The following is a 16392-nucleotide window of genomic DNA, read 5'->3' as shown; positions in this document are numbered from 1 at the left end:
AAGCAGGTGTGACAAATATGGTGAAACAAACAATTAACATAAAAGTATATAATTAGTAAATATTGGGAGGGGGTATCAAACCTTGGAGATAGTTAAAGGAGAGAGAGATAGTGTACTAACCAATCAGCTTCTAATTGCCATTTGACAGGCTGCGTTTGAAACATTACAGTTAGGATCTGATTGGTTGGTACTTTAGTTTTCTCTACTTTTTCTCTTTGCAGGCTTTGATAAATCTCCTCAATAGATTTGTAAGATTCTTTCAAATTAGAATTGTTTAACCATCATATTACAAAGGAAGTGACTGTTGTCATTTCTTATTAATCCCTCCTGGACACAATAATTTATACATATGACAGGTAAAATTTGAACATAAAAAAAGACTTGAAGGCTGATCAAACTGCAAGACACAAATGAAAATAGATCAGCTGATAAACCAAAGCAATGCAAAGCTTCAAGCTGGTGCTGATTCCTTTCTGCTCCATTTCACATTATAATTACAATAAAATGTAAATATATGTAACAAAAGCAGAATGGATCAGTGTACACTTCATTTATATAGACTATACTGATAATTAATCTTATGGTCTTGCAATATGATTACTTTTTTGTAAAGCAAGTCATCCGTTTTATACTTTTTGATGTATTTATTAGCAATGGCAGTTAAAGGTCACCCTATGCATTATACATCACTCATTCCAAATGCACAACCCTTCTCTTCATATAAAGCCTGGAAGTCACACATACCTATGGATTAGTGTCTATGTACACAAGAGGTCAGTGGGGAGGTGCAACTTGCATTATTTTTCCCATTTATATGCCATTTATATGCCATAAAGCATTATCCCTGCATTACCCGATTGGCTTTGTGAATGGCCTTTGTGATCCTCATAAATGATCCATATTTCAAATTCTGTTTGAGCTGCAATCTGCTCTGTTTGATTGTAGATGAACAAACATAGTATAAGCAGAGAGGTGCTGTGGGCTGAATGCTCATGTGCATGTAACCAAGATGAACTTACCTTTAAAACGAGGGACACTTCAAGCTACAGTACCACCTTCATTAGGGTTCTCATTGTTTCCCCCACTAATCAGTAGCAAAGCAATACAAGGGACCACTTAGGACCAAGCAGGTTCCAGGGCGCCCGCCGACAGGGCTGTATAATGGAGTCTTATTGAATAGTTCCGGGTTCCAGAAGACTGTCAGCACATAATTGACTGGACAGCTCCAGGCACTGCTCTTTCTCACTCTCCTCTCTCCTGCACTGTGTTGTGCTGCGTGTGACCCGTTATGTCACACACACAGAGAAAGAAGCCTTAAAGCTAGAAGAAGCACAGGTGCGCTACCGTCCTGATAGGTTACTAGAATAAATGGTGAGGTGCGCCTGCTAATAAGTGGAGTTGGGGGGTGGGGGGTGTTGACTGCTGCAAGCATATCATGAAGGCTGTGTCTTCTTGCGCTCTGTGAATACATAATAAATGAGTGTGTCAGTAAGTTTTGTGTCAGTAAGTGTGTCCCCATGTTTCTGTAAGGTGTTTGTGTCAGTAAGGGGTGTCAGTGTACATGTGTCTGTGTCAGTAAATGGTCCCAGTGTACGTATGTCTGTGTCATTAAGTGGTATCTGTGTCAGTAAGGGGTGTCTGTCAGTAAGTATGTTTGTGTCAGTAAGAGGTGTCTGTGTAGGTGTGTCTGTCAGTAAGCGGTGTGTCAGTGTATCAGTGTCAGTAATATCCTTTTCACATCACAAACTCAGCTCCGACTCGGGATTTTGAAGCCAGGTCAGACCCCTTTCACACTGTACCTTTGACCTGGGTTATTGCCTGGTCGGCCCCAGCTTTCCTGCTGTTTCATTGAGCTAGTGAGAGCATGATGCAGTTTCTGACAATGTGCAGCATACTGTACAGTTATTTCAGGAGGGCGCAGTTTGTGGCTGAGAAGGCTACCACTCGGCGGCAATATATATATGCAGGAGAGGAGGCCTCATATCTACCGTGACAACTATCCTGAAAATTAACATGTCAACAGACCGAAGATTGTGGGCTCAACACCGCAAGCATGGAAAAGCTTTCATGGTGACTGTGAAAGCTTTCGAGGATGTGCAGTGGATGGCCCACTTTCGGATGTCGCGTGCAACGTTCTGTTACCTGCTGGACCTGCTGACCCCAGCACTTTCAAGGCAGTCCACAAACTTTAGGAGACCCATAGAGCCAAGCAGGAGGCTAGCCATTGCATTGTGGTGGTATGCTACCCTAGGAGAGTACCGTACACTCTCCTGTCTGTTTGGAGTTGGGATATCCACAGTTTGCAACTGCACGAGGTGAAGCGGGCATTGCTTGATACTCTCTACCAGCAGTTCATCAACCTGCCACAAGGAGAGCGCTTAGAGGATACAATACAAGGTTTCCTGAGGCATGGGGATCCACAGTGCGCAGGTGCCATAGACGGTACACACATCCCCTGGATAAAGAAGCGTGTGTAGAAAAGGGGGCAATATCTCTTATATAACAGAGGCGATATTTAGACACATGGATAGATACTTATCTTCAAATGTCTTATATGCTGCTCTTTCGTTTCTGTTGTCACTTTTTCAAATAGATTCGAATGGTTCATATAGATATGTGGATAGAAAATATGGTGCAATGTGTATTACCCTTGGGGTTTCAAAAATGTATACAGCAAAACTTTGGGGTTATCCATATACGGCTATGTATCTTAGATTAATACACAATCATATAAAAACGGGTGAATGTTGTATGGTCCGTCTGAATGTACACACACCTGACTTACATAAGATGGTGCTATTGCAAGCTTATAGTGGTTTCTTTTCCCAATGTAATATCTGTGCTGACACCTTCTCCAGTGACCAAGAGATTCCACTTAGTGTAATGGATGATATAATGTGCGTACCTTACTCACGTATAGCACAGAGATGATAAACGTATCTGGGTTTCTTTGATCACACAGATTCCCATATGCAACATAGTTTAATCCAAAAGTTTGTTTATTAAGGTAAAAGGTATTTTAAAACATATAGTAAAAAAGTCTTTAGTACAAAAAAATGGTGGAGAATATGAGTCTGCAATGGGATACAGTGAGGAATGTGAAGTGGAGCAAAAAAATCCTAGGTAGCTCTAATAAAAAATTACAAAGCACATACCTCAAAAGTTTTTCCACAGGGCAGAATCTTCTCTTTTCCAGCCTCCAGAACCAACGCGTATCGAGAATAATGTTCTCTTTATCAAAGTGTCGTACACTCTCCTGTCTCTTTGGAGTTGGGATATCCACAGTCTGCAACTGCACGAGGTGAAGCGGGCATTGCTTGATACTCTCTACCAGCGGTTCATCAACCTGCCACAAGGAGAGCGCTTTGATGATACAATACAAGGTTTCCTGAGGTATTGGTATCCACAGTGCGCAGGTGCCATAGACGGTACACACATCCCCATCATTGCTCCCCGTGACAACCCGGCAGACTATTATAATAGAAAAGGTTGGCATTCCGTCGTCTTACAGACTGTTGTGGATCACAAGTATTGGTAAGTTTTTATTTTTATCCAGTGAGTATTTTATAATGTGTACATATGTACTATTGTGTGTTCTTTTGAAAACATATTATACATTATTTATAGCTTCACAGATGTCTTTATTGGATGGCCTGGATGAGCACATGACTCGAGAGTCCTCGCAAATCCAATCTGTTCCGCCTAGCAGAGGACGACCGAGGCGGATGGCTTTCCCAAGTGAGGTAAGAAAATAATATTAATTTTCAAATCGTGTCAAATTCAACTAATCTGTCATAACAGGCAATTTGTGGACAGCCACAGTTATACTTATATATTATCTCCACTTGTTCTCTGTGGCAGCACGGTGTATGCAATGGTTAGTTTTATATCCACTGCCCAGGTGAAACTTAATCACCAAATTATCAATTATAAATACTGTGATTTCTAACTGTAAATATTTTCTATTACAATTATCTCATGTGCTAGAAATACCCAGCATGTATACAGTATAGTTTGACAACCTAATAGGCACTACAAATATGCTGCCATGATGTATAATCAATTGTAAGTGGCACAAATACTGTATGCTGTGCTACATGATCCAGACTATGGGTCTGATTCAGCAGTAAACGCAGATTCCCGTTCTGCACATGTGCAGAACGGGTATGAAATACCCCTTGCAAACTGTCAGTGATTGACAGTCTGCTGGCGTTTGTGGGAGGGGAGGAGGCAGCGATGGCCTTTGTTTCCTGAAACGTAGGTGTGTTGCCACCATTGGGAGGGAAGGAAGAGGCTAGGATCTCCGTCAGCTGATGTTGATTTCCTAGCCTCTTCCTCTCAACTGCGACGGCCGGCTGTGTGACTCCATGGGTCACCGTAACCAGTCGTTGTTACGCAGGTTATCTGATGCTGCATTGGACAACGCAGCTTTGATAAGTAATGCACAGGGGACGTGATGCCTGCTGCTGTATTGCCATATCTGCAAGGATTGCAATAGCAAAGCTGCCTGCATGCATACATCATACATCTATAGCCTGCGTACAGCTTTGCAATTGAGATCCTTGCAGAATCAGGCACTGTATGTGTACTATTATACTCAAAGGACACAGGGTCTCATTCAGACCCGGTCGCAAGCCCTGAGCGCTCGCAACCGGGTCGATGGTTAGGCCCTGTGCACGCGCAGCGGCCGCACTGCGCGTGCGCAAGCCCTGGAGCGAGAGAGAGACTCTCTTGCTCCGGAGCTCACTACAAAAGGGTCGGCTGTTGATGTTGATTGAACGCCTACAGTTTTGTTGGCGGCCGCACTGACATCAGCAGTGATGTCAGGGGGGACCTTCCTGCTCGATCAGAGCAGGAAGCTCCCTGGGGCTTGCGGCTGCCGAGACCCAACCTTAGGGTCTCGTCGCAAGCCCCAATGGTCGCGATGGTCTTGACCATCGCGACCATCACCCTGGTCGGTCGCTAAGCTGTGGGTGGTAACTCGCTGCTCGCACACTGGTCTGGCAGGGGTCATCAAGGCAGCAGTCACTCCCAGGCTCAGCACATATGTACAGTGTGTCTCATTCAGACCCGTTCGCAAGCGCTTATGCGCTCGCAAGCGGGTCGATGTTCAGGCACTGTGCATGCACAGCGGCCGCACTGCGTGTGCGCAAGCCCAGGAGCGAGAGAGAAATTCTCTTGCTCTGGGACTCACAACAAAAGGGGCGGCTGTCGATGGTGATCGACAGCTTGCCCCGTTTTGTAGGTGGGGCCGACAGAATGCCTGCAGTTTGTGGGCGGCTCCACTGACATCACTCGTGATGTCACTGGTGAGCTTCCGGCTGTAATAGAGCCGAAAGCTCACTGGGGCTTGCAGTAGACGAGACCCTACCACAAGGGTCTCGTCGCAGGTCGCGATGGTCAAGACCATCGCGACCATCAACCTGGCTGCTCGCTAAAGCTGTGGGTGGTCACCCACAGCCTAGCAAGGGGCCAGGAGGCCGGCTCTAAACATAGAAGTGGCCGCCCTCATTCAGAGTGCGCGCTCGCATTTTTCGAGCGGCTCTGAATGAGGTCCAGTGTGTGAGCGTGATGCAGCAGTCAGTCACTCCCAGGCTCAGCACATATACAGTGTGTGAGCGCGCTGCAAATCTCGGCAGCCAGGAAGAATTGGTGTGGTGGCGGCAGGGCGTAGGATGGGGAGGTGGAGAGCCAGGAACGGAGCCAGTTCCGCCCCCAGGACATCAGTGTCTGTGCGACGGCACTGGCCACACCATCCTAGCTACGGCCCTGGGATCAGACATGGGGAGGCAAAGTGATGGGCATTCTTGGGTGGTGACTGGGAGGTGGCCTGATGTGAACGCACAAAAAGTCTGTATCATGGGCGTGTTCTGGGAGTGCTGTGGGCGTGTCAGTGACAGCAGCTGCAGATGTGCAGCCACAAAGGAAATGGTCAGATGGAGAAACTGCACTTGCCATAGGGCTGGTGTAAATGTTGATGGTGTGACAGGAATCACCAGTGTTATTACAGCATGCAGGGACATACAAAGTGCACGTCTCCAGATCTTGCTCAGTCAGATGCCGGCTACTACACCAGGGGAGGGCTGATACTAGCATTTGCATATGATGGCAGCTGTGACTTTGGCAACGGACACAAGAGCAAACACAGCAGCGTCTACCTCTGAATCAGCCCCAACGTCTCTACTTGCAATGAACACAAAACAGTGTGACTCTTGTAGCCTATGAGTACTAGCTAAGCACATACATGGGGACACTAGCTGAGCAGGCTGCTGCATGTTAGCACATAATGTACTGCACAGGACTGTCATGCTCAGCATCCCTCATCTTTATATATTACTAAATTTGGTTTTAATATAAATTTGTGGCTTTAAATAAATTAATCTTCAATATTAACATATTTTAATTAACATTCAGCATTAACATATTGTTTAATATTCCAACTGTACAATACATATATAATGTTTGTAGTATTTAGTAGTATTGATAGTATACTGTCTATTGTTTATATGATTACAATATAATTTTTTGATATATAAATATATAGTGATGGAACTTCATGATAAATGATCATATCCTTATATCTACATTACAGGATACTTTGTTTCTTACTACATAAAACTCAAAGGGTACTACTCCATATACAGCATATGTGCAGATGACCAGTGCTGAATAATAGAGCCTTTTTCAGGTATACCTCTTTACAACCTTGTAATTAATAGCAGTTGGCACCTATGATGGGTGTCGTAGGAACTGTGTTGCTGTATGCCTTGGCTAATGGCAAGCTTCAGGGATGATAGAGAGAATTGTTATTCAGACAGTGCTGGTAACTGGCTTATTTCAGATGTGTATCACAACAAATGGAGAGTGAGCTCTCAATGTGACCTTGGAGTACATGTACAAAGCGGTGGGTTGGCCGACATTTAGTAAGCAATTACACTGATCACACATTCCTCCTGGTTTTGCACACATGGGAACAAACATGTGAAAGGAGCGTCGGGCAGGGGCTGTGCTTTATAGAAATAAGCTGCATAGCCCCTGCACCGCATGGAGGAGGAGGATCATTGTGCCGTCTTTAAGGTGCTGTCTTTACGGTGCTGTCTTTAAGGTGCGGTCTTTAAGGTGCGGTCTTTACGGTGCGGTCTTTACGGTGCGGTCTTTACGGTGCGGTCTTTACGGTGCGGTCTTTACGGTGCGGTCTTTACGGTGCGGTCTTTACGGTGCGGTCTTTACGGTGCGGTCTTTACGGTGCGGTCTTTACGGTGCGGTCTTTACGGTGCGGTCTTTAAGATGCTGTCTTTAAGGTGCGGTCTTTACGGTGCTGTCTTTACGGTGCGGTCTTTACGGTGCGGTCTTTACGGTGCTGTCTTTAAGGTGCTGTCTTTACGGTGCTGTCTTTAAGTAAAAAAAACGCACATTACACCTCCTATGTGTGGTATGTGCAGTCTATTGCTATAAACCAAAGTCCCCGATAATTAGTTTGGTTTTGCTTCTTTCACTTTCCTTACTTTGGATCTGTCATATGCGTTTACATGAATGCAACCAAGCACATCCTCTAACAATGTGTATGTTATCAGAACCATTCTGCATATCAGCATACATTTTGTGATATATGGCAAACACAGGGACGCCAAGAGGGGTGGGGAGACCCGAGCCTGGGCCTGTTGGAGGGGCGTGGCGGGGGCCCGGTCATGCAGCCCGCCCTCTCCCTTTGCTACTTATTGTAGTTCGGACAGGGAGAGAGAGGACTGCAGCCTCTCTCCCCAGCCCAGCACACACACTGCTGTCACGCGGCGCTGTGTGCTGGGCAAGGGAGAAAGACTGCAGCAGCAATCAGTTCTCTCCCGGCGTTATATGCGGAGGGGGGGAGCGATTCCGCCCCCAGGCACCGGCGCCCTCCTGTGCGGTGCGCAAAGATTTTTAAAAATCTTTTCTAAGGAGGGGATCTGGCCACACCTCCCCGAGATGACCATGCCTCCTCCCTGAATCTGGGCCCGGCAAAGATGTCGGCAGCCCTGGGCAGACAGAGGAGCATTATAATTCCCACCCAGGACAGTAGAGAGCACCATTTTGCCCCTTAGCCAGGGTCAGATTCACAGGGGGGAGGGGGGGCTCAGACCCCCGATCAGACTCCCGATCAGAAGCCCGATCAGACCCTCTCCTATCTGGCGCATGCAAAGGAGACATCAGTCTCTTTCTACTCACTGCAGCCCAGCGCTGCAGCCACTGACGGGGGGAGCTGCACACACACACTGCCCCCCATAGCCACACACACTTCCTCATAGCCATGCACACACACACTGCCCCCATAGCCACACACAAACACACACTGCCCCCCATAGCCACACACACTTCCTCATAGCCATGCACATGCACACTGCCTTACTGACACAGACACCCCTTATACCCCTTTCACATTGCAAAAGTAACCCAATATATTCCTGGGTCGAGGTGCATTGTGAACGCATTATGAAAGAACCAAAAGAATAATTGCTGGGTCTGGCGACTCAGCATTTCCACCCTGCAAGCGACCAGAGTTGAACTCTGGAACAAGCCGGGTGGATGTGCAGTGTGAACGGGACCAAAAAGGGCTATCCAACCCTGGACTCAGCAAACAGTGATGATTGGATGTTCCTGTGTTTCCTTTGATGATGTCAGCAGCCAGAGCCCTGGGCACACACGCAGCACACTGCAGACAACAACAACAACAACAGAGGCAGCATTTCTGCAGTTAAAGGCTTTTATTCCAAAAATCAGCACTACAGCCATGTCCATTTGGAGTGATGAAGAGGTGAGGGAGTTGCTGGCCATAAGGGGTGAGAAGGAAATAAGAAGACAGATGACAGGCACAGTGAAAGACACTGTTGTCTACAAAATATAGCAAAGGTCCAGGAATCCCATGGCTTCCATAGGACTCAGCAGCAGGTGGTATATAGGCTTAAGGCACTCAGAATTTTTTTTATGAAAGTGCATAACCACAATAGGAATAGAAGTGGAGCTGCATGCTTAGAGTGGCAATACTATGACATATGTGCACGTGTTTCCGGACACACACCATTATGTACACCTGTCAGCCTGTCATCCAGCTTAGCAGCAGGGGAAAGCAGCTGGACCTGTGCCTCAGAAACCACCAGCAGCGTGCCAGTCTCCCAAGCAGGCCCATCAGCCTCACAAGCAGGCCCATCAGCCTCACAAGCAGGTCCATCAGCCTCAGAAGCAGGCCCATCAGCCTCAGAAGCAGGTCCATCAGCCTCAGAAGCAGGTCCATCAGCCTCAGAAGCAGGTCCATCAGCCTCAGAAGCAGGTCCATCAGCCTCAGAAGCAGGTCCATCAGCCTCAGAAGCATGCCTATCTGCCTCACAAACATGCCCATCAGCCTCACAAGCAGGCCTATCTGCCTCACAAACATGCCCATCAGCCTCACAAGCAGGCCTATCTGCCTCACAAACATGCCCATCTGCCTCACAAGCAGGCCTATCAGCCTCACAAGCATGCCCATCAGTCTCCTAAGCAGGCCCATCATCCTCACAAGCAGGCCCATCATCCTCACAAGCAGGCCCATCATCCTCACAAGCAGGCCTATCATCCTCACAAGCAGGCCTATCATCCTCACAAGCAGGCCCATCATACTAACAAGCATGCCCATCCTCGCCACTGTTACTACCAGATGACCCAGACAACAGCAATCCACTATTATCTGCAGCCCATGATGACAGCGTTTCACCAAGCATTCAGGCAGTTGTTGAGACACAGGTTGATGCCAGTGGGAAGCCTAGAAATAGCCAAATCCCAGCTTTATGCAGAAGCAGTAAGTATTAAATAAAAATACAACACACATAACACTTCACATAAAAACACACACACATAACACACACACATGAAAAAGTACATTTTGCAGAGTGTAGCTTGTGTGGAGGTGGAGGAAGGCCACAAACCCATTTGCTAATGCAACTGCTAATTTATATACAGTACATTCACTGATGACTCATTTTTTGTTTTTTAATATTATTTCCGCAGTATATACGGTTCCGCCAAAGAGAAAAAGACCCAATAAAACCGAGCAAGCGGCCCGAGTTATGACAAGTGTCCTGGTTAAAAAATTACAGGAAATGGATGCTGCACAGGAAGACGGTCGTCTAGACAGGTTTCTGCAGGCAGAGCGCGATATGCAAAATTCATTTGTTACCCAGCTCATGGGCGTGATGGATCGTCACAGTAGGAAATCATATGAACGCCAAAGGGAATCCCAGCAATTCCAGATGGAGTTTCTAGAGCAAATGTTTAGTCGCAGTCAAACACAGGCCACAGTCCCACCCCAACAGCAGGGTCCACACTACCCAAATCAAGCTTATCCCCAGTACAATCAGGCCCATTACTATGCTCGTAGTCAACCTCCTGAACGGCAGGAAAATTCAGATTATCCTGTTTACAGGAATTCACCATAACTGTGCATTTTAATTTTAAAATATTTTGCCTACGTCCTATGCCTTCTGAAGCTAAAATGTTATATGTTTTACAAATTTATGTCGATTTTACAGTTGTTATTAAATGTACATATCAAGTAGGCACTGCTTTTACCAAAAATATGCTATTTTCAATGTTTTGAAAGTTAAAATGTTGAAGTGTTGAAGTTAAAATGTATAAACAGGTACACTGGTTGAACCCGAAAAATAAACCAGTTTTATTTTTAAACAACACATTTGCCTTTCTTTAGCTAACTAGTGAAGGAAGGTTGTCTGTTAGAGCTGCCCGGATCTGTTCTGCACTACAGCTATGGTCCCCAACATAGGCCGAAGATTCACGGTCAGGGAGATCAAAATCTGACTCCTGCACACTCCATTCCGGCAGAAATGGCTCCTTCCTAAGCTCACAACGTCAGGCATAATCATGAGGTTCACATCACAGCGCTTCATCAGACAGCGCCAACGTCCTTTTAAGCGGCCAAATGCATTCTCAACAGCCATTCTTGCTGAACTCAGGGTGTGGGTAAATGCAATTTGTTCTGGGCCCAACTGTACATGTTGCGTGAACCACCCACTGTGTGCGAGCAGGAGGATCTGATAATTGAGGCTACGAGGAGTATGTGCCCTTGCACCCCCCCCTCTCCCCTCTGGATCAGTTGTTCACAGTCTGTGCTACTTCTTGCCTGGCAGTGGATCCCCAACCCCCACCTCTACTTCCCTTCTCTCCTCACCAGCGGGAGCTGTTAGTGTTATAGCCAGCACAGCAGAGACCTGAAAGAAAAAGCAGCAAGGTGAGTACAGAACATTTCAGCCCCCTCTGCGTCTGCAACCCCCGCAATCTCCACCTGGAAACTGATGCCTATACAGAAGCACTTTGCAAGAGATCTGCTGGTTTTTTTTACTTTTGATCAGAGTATTAATTCAATAAGAAGTGAAAGAATTAGGTTTAGAGTATGCTGTTTGTCTCCCCATTGTCTGACTGTGCCTGCACCCTCCCTACATATGTGCCCATCCCCTCTCCACCTGTCTCTGACCACCACCCCCATCTGTCTCTGCCCGCCTCCCTATCTGTCTTTGCCCATCTCCCCCACATGTATCTCTACTACTGTAGCCCCATCACCATCTGTCTCTGCCCGACCCCCACATCTGTCTCTGTGGGGGCCAATGTGTTTATTTTTTTCTGTGGGGGCCAATGTGTGAGTGTTTTTTTTCCTGTGGGGGCCAATGAGTTTTTTTTCATGTGCAATTTTGTTTACCTGTGCATGCATCTGAGTTGCACCACACATACATCCCAATGGTGTTCGCACAGAGGACCTCATTCAGAGTCGGTCGTAAGCGGCCGCTCGGTCGTACGCCTACCGATCGAGAATCAGAAAAAAAACCAATCGCACGGCCGGGCGATCACAACCAAAGTGACGCCCATACATGAACAAAGCACCTCCTCTAGCTAACGAGTGATAGCAGCTAGCGATCGAGTCAGTCGTGGTCAGTCGCTGTATGTTAATTTTCTTCTGCTGGTTGCGGCCGCTTGTGTTGTGTGCAAATTACATAAAAAATTAACAAAGCATATAATAAGCCATCCCCATGAAATATATTTATTCTTATTATTCTCTAATTTAAACGCAACTGAATCAATTACAAGCCAATTTGCAGTGTTATTAGCAACAACAAACGATTATTAGCTGCTTGCATTGTGAGGCACAAAATAGAAACATCAAACATAACATCAGTCACATTCGATAGTATCGATTGTACTCTGGTGCTTGCGTGAGCACAAACCCAACCTCAAGCTGTACGATCAGCCAGGCCTCTAACCTGCTCGCATGAGTGACGTATTACTACTTCCAAGCCTTCTATGTCGGTCGTAGCAGGAAATTTATGTACGCCCCTAAAACGCCCTGAAAACGGTGAGGAACGCCTGCGTTTTCAGAACACCACCCCCGTCAACACCCACAAACGGCCTTTCATGTCAATCAACTCTCTTCCTGCTCAAAAGCCGTACGATTGACAGCATTTTGGATCGCAAGGTCTCGTACACACATGTGCACAACTAACCATACGCATGCGTGGTTTGAAAAAATTGGATGCGTACGACCGTGCAGCCGCTTACGACTGACTCTGAATGAGGTCTAGAGTCTCAGCACAGATTTAAACGCACGCACAGAAAAAGTATATTAAAAATGTGCTGTGTGATCCTGGGGGGTTACAGCAGGTTGGCTTATCAGACGCAGATGTAACGTAGTATGGGCATGTTGGTATTTGAGTGTAAGCCCTAGGCACTGCAACCCACCCCCAGCCAGCCCTTGCAGGGACATGACAGACCAGCCGCCCCCATTAGCTGTCACCAAATTGTTACCAAATAGATTCCACCCAGCACCTTCAGGAGTGCCGGACACCTTCCCTGCCTAATATTCCTATTGGCTGAGGTGTGTGAGAGTGGGAGGGGGGGGGGGGCGCTCATGCGCTTTCTGGCACAGGGCACCAAAATGTCTAGCTACGGCTCTGTCTGATACCGACTGTCTCCATCACACCAGCACCTTTGTGCATACACGCTGTGTAACCCATGGGTCGTAGGGGTATCCAGGACTTACCTCACATTTTCAATTGCAAATAATCGCTCAGCTACATGAGCATCTGCATTGTGTTGGAACTGTGTGCAGCTCTGAGTCAGGCCCATCATGTCCTATAGATAATGCATCCCTGTTACTGGGTGCAGTTTCCAGGTCACTCAAAAAAACAGTGATGTAAGAAAACCTGCATGTACAGAAACCAGCCAAGTGTCAGATCCATCTACTGTCAGGTGCATAAATATTGGGACACTGACAGAATTTTCATATTTTGGCCTCTATTTACCACCACTATGGCTTTGAAATGAAACAAACAAGATGTGCTTTAACTGCAGACTTTCAAATTTAATTTGAGGGTAATTACATCCAAATCAGGTGAACGGTGTAGGAATTACAACGGTTTCTATATGTGCCTCCCACTTTTAAGGGGGCCAAAAGTAATGGGACAAACTAAACTATCCTAAATCTAACTTTCACTTTTTAATACTTTGTTGCAAATCCTTTGCAGGCAATTACAGCCTGAAGTCTGGAATGCATAGACATCACCAGACGCTGGGTTTCATCCCTGGTGATGCTCTGCCAGGCCTCTACTGCAAATGTCTTCAGTTCCTGCTTGTTCTTGGGGCAATTTCCCTTCACTTTTGTCTTCATCAAGTGAAATGCATGCTCAATCGGATTCAGGTCAGGGGATTGACTTGGCCATTGCATAACATTACACATTTTAGCCTTAAAAAACTCTTTGGTTGCTTTTGCAGTATGCTTCGGGTTATTGTCCATCTGCACTATGAAGCACCGTCCAATTAGTTCTGAAGCATTTCACTGAATATGAGCATATAATATTGACCGAAACACTTCAGAATTCATTCTGCTGCTTTTGTCAGCAGTCACATCATCAATAAATACAAGGGAACCAGTTCCATTGGCAGCCATACATGCCCACGCCATGACACTACCACCACCATGCTTCACTGATGAGGTGGTATGTTTTGGATCATGAGCAGTTCCTTTCCTTCTCCATACTCTTCTCTTCCCATCACTCTGGTACAAGTTGATCTTTGTCTCATCTGTCCGTAGGATGTTGTTCCAGAACTGTAATGGCTTTTTTAGATGTTGTTTGGCAAACTCTAATCTGGTCTTCCTGTTTTTGTGGCTCACCAATGGTTTACATCTTATGGTGAACCCTCTATATTCACTCTTGTGAAGTCTTCTCTTGATTGTTGACTTTGAAACATATACGGCTACCTCCTGGAGAGTGTTCTTGATTTGGCCAACTGTTGTGAAGGGGTTTTTCTTCACCAGGGAAATAATTCTTCAGTCATCCACCACAGTTGTTTTCCGTGGTCTTCCGGGTCTTTTGGTGTTGCTGAGCTCTTTTTAAGAATGTTCCAAAGAGTTGATTTGACCACACCTAATGTTTTTGCTATCTCTCTGATGGGTTTGTTTTGATTTTTCAGCCTAATGATGGCTTGCTTCACTGATAGTGACAGCTCTTTGGATCTCATATTGAGAGTCGACAGCAACTGATTCCAAATGCAAATGTCACACCTAGATCAACTCCAGACCTTTTACCTGCTTAATTGATAATGAAATAACAAGGGAATAGCCCACACCTGTCCATGAAATAGCTTTTGACTTGATAGTCCCATTACTTTTGGCCCCTTAAAAAGTGGGAGGCACATATAGAAACCGTTGTAATTCCTACAACGTTCACCTGATTTGGATGTAATTACCCTCAAATTAAATCTGAAAGTCTGCAGTTAAAGCACATCTTATTTGTTTCATTTCAAAGCCATTGTGGTGGTGAATAGAGGCAAAAATATGAAAATTCTGTCAATGTTCCAATATTTATGCACCTAACTGTATATTGCTGGATACACATTGCAAAGCAAGAAGTCCAGTGTAAGGTTTTATGGGGGAGAAGAACCTGAGCCCACTGATTAGTGATAAATTGTTTAGAATAAAATACAAGAAGATTTACTGAAACAATAGGTTTAAAACAGACCAAGGGGTAAATTTACTAAAAGTCGATTTTGGTTCCATTTAAAATCGACCAAAGTAGAACCAACGTCCCCACAAAATTGACCACAGCGTTTCTATTTAAAATAGATCATTTACCAGTGCTGCATACACATGGGACGATCTATTTAGTGATCTATCAGTGCCTGCAGGAAGGAATGGTCATTGGTCGTGGGTGATATTGTTGATGTGTAGATGAATGATATCATTCAGGAGATCACCGATCCCCCTTGAATTTCCCGATGTGTTGGATGAATAATATCATTCATCCACACACCAACAATATCACCCACGACAAGCGACCATTCCTTTCTGCAGGCACTGATAGATATCGTCCAGGTTGGCCTGTATGCATGAACAATTAATGATATCATTATCGTCCATGCGGGACCGCGCATCGTTGGTCAATCGTTGGCATAAAAATGAATGATATGAATGATTTAACGATGAACGATATCGTTATCGTTCATTTAAATTGTACCGTGTGTATGCACCATAACAGTTGATTTTGGGTTTCATTCATTTCGATGGTGCATTGGTTTCTATTTGCAGTTCTAAATGTGTAATATTCATCCTCAATAGAACCCAAAATAGACACAAAATTATACAAAAGCATTTCAAATGGCCAAAACATACCACATACACTGTATTACCCACAAACACCTTCTTCCCAGTGCAAATTTGCATATCTGCGATTTAAAAAAAGTTATTGTTATGCCTTTAATTGCCTGATTTATACAGCCAAAGTGCCCCACATACTTCTCTCCCATGTTTTTTCCATCATAGGGAGTGATCAGACAATTCTACATGATTTAAAATCATGGTTCTATTGAAAATGGTGATTTTGGGTCGATTTTTGTACTATTTTCAAATGGACTGTTGGTAAATACACTTTTTCTACTGATGGCTATGGGGAAGTACCGATGGTCTAGTTGAAGTTCTATTTGTGTGTGAAATCGAAGTTCTGGAGATTTTGAGCCGGTTTAGCCTTTAGTAAATACCAGATTATCAAAATCACCACCAATTCACCTCAAAATCACCACAAAATAGAGTAGAACTGAAAACATACCCTTAGTAAATTTACCGCTAAAAGTATTGTAATATGTAGAGATGACATTCTATTTTTTTGCATAATAGTAAATTTGAACACTCTTTTTTCATTTTAGTCTCTTTAAAATAGGCGGTAAGAAATGGCTACATATTTACTTCTGTACAAATTAACCCCTCACTGCAATGGACTCCAATAAAGAAAAGAGGATTCTAATTTATGATAGAGCTCCCTCTACAGGCATATCTCCTCAGTGACTATATTCAGTAAGTACAGGTATATCCAAGATATGCAAAACATT

The 16392-nt window shown here is 45.1% G+C and overlaps 1 pseudogene; it reads left to right on the top strand.

Moving 5' to 3' along the window:
* Positions 1-8764: 8764 nt before the first annotated feature.
* On the top strand, positions 8765-10442 carry LOC148513963 (uncharacterized; annotated as a pseudogene).
* Positions 10443-16392: the final 5950 nt, after the last annotated feature.

Source organism: Taudactylus pleione, unplaced genomic scaffold (genome assembly GCF_031769625.1).
Source record: "Taudactylus pleione unplaced genomic scaffold, aTauple2 ptg000265l, whole genome shotgun sequence".
Classification (NCBI taxonomy): domain Eukaryota; kingdom Metazoa; phylum Chordata; class Amphibia; order Anura; family Myobatrachidae; genus Taudactylus; species Taudactylus pleione.
This window is presented reverse-complemented; position numbering and strand designations above follow the sequence as displayed.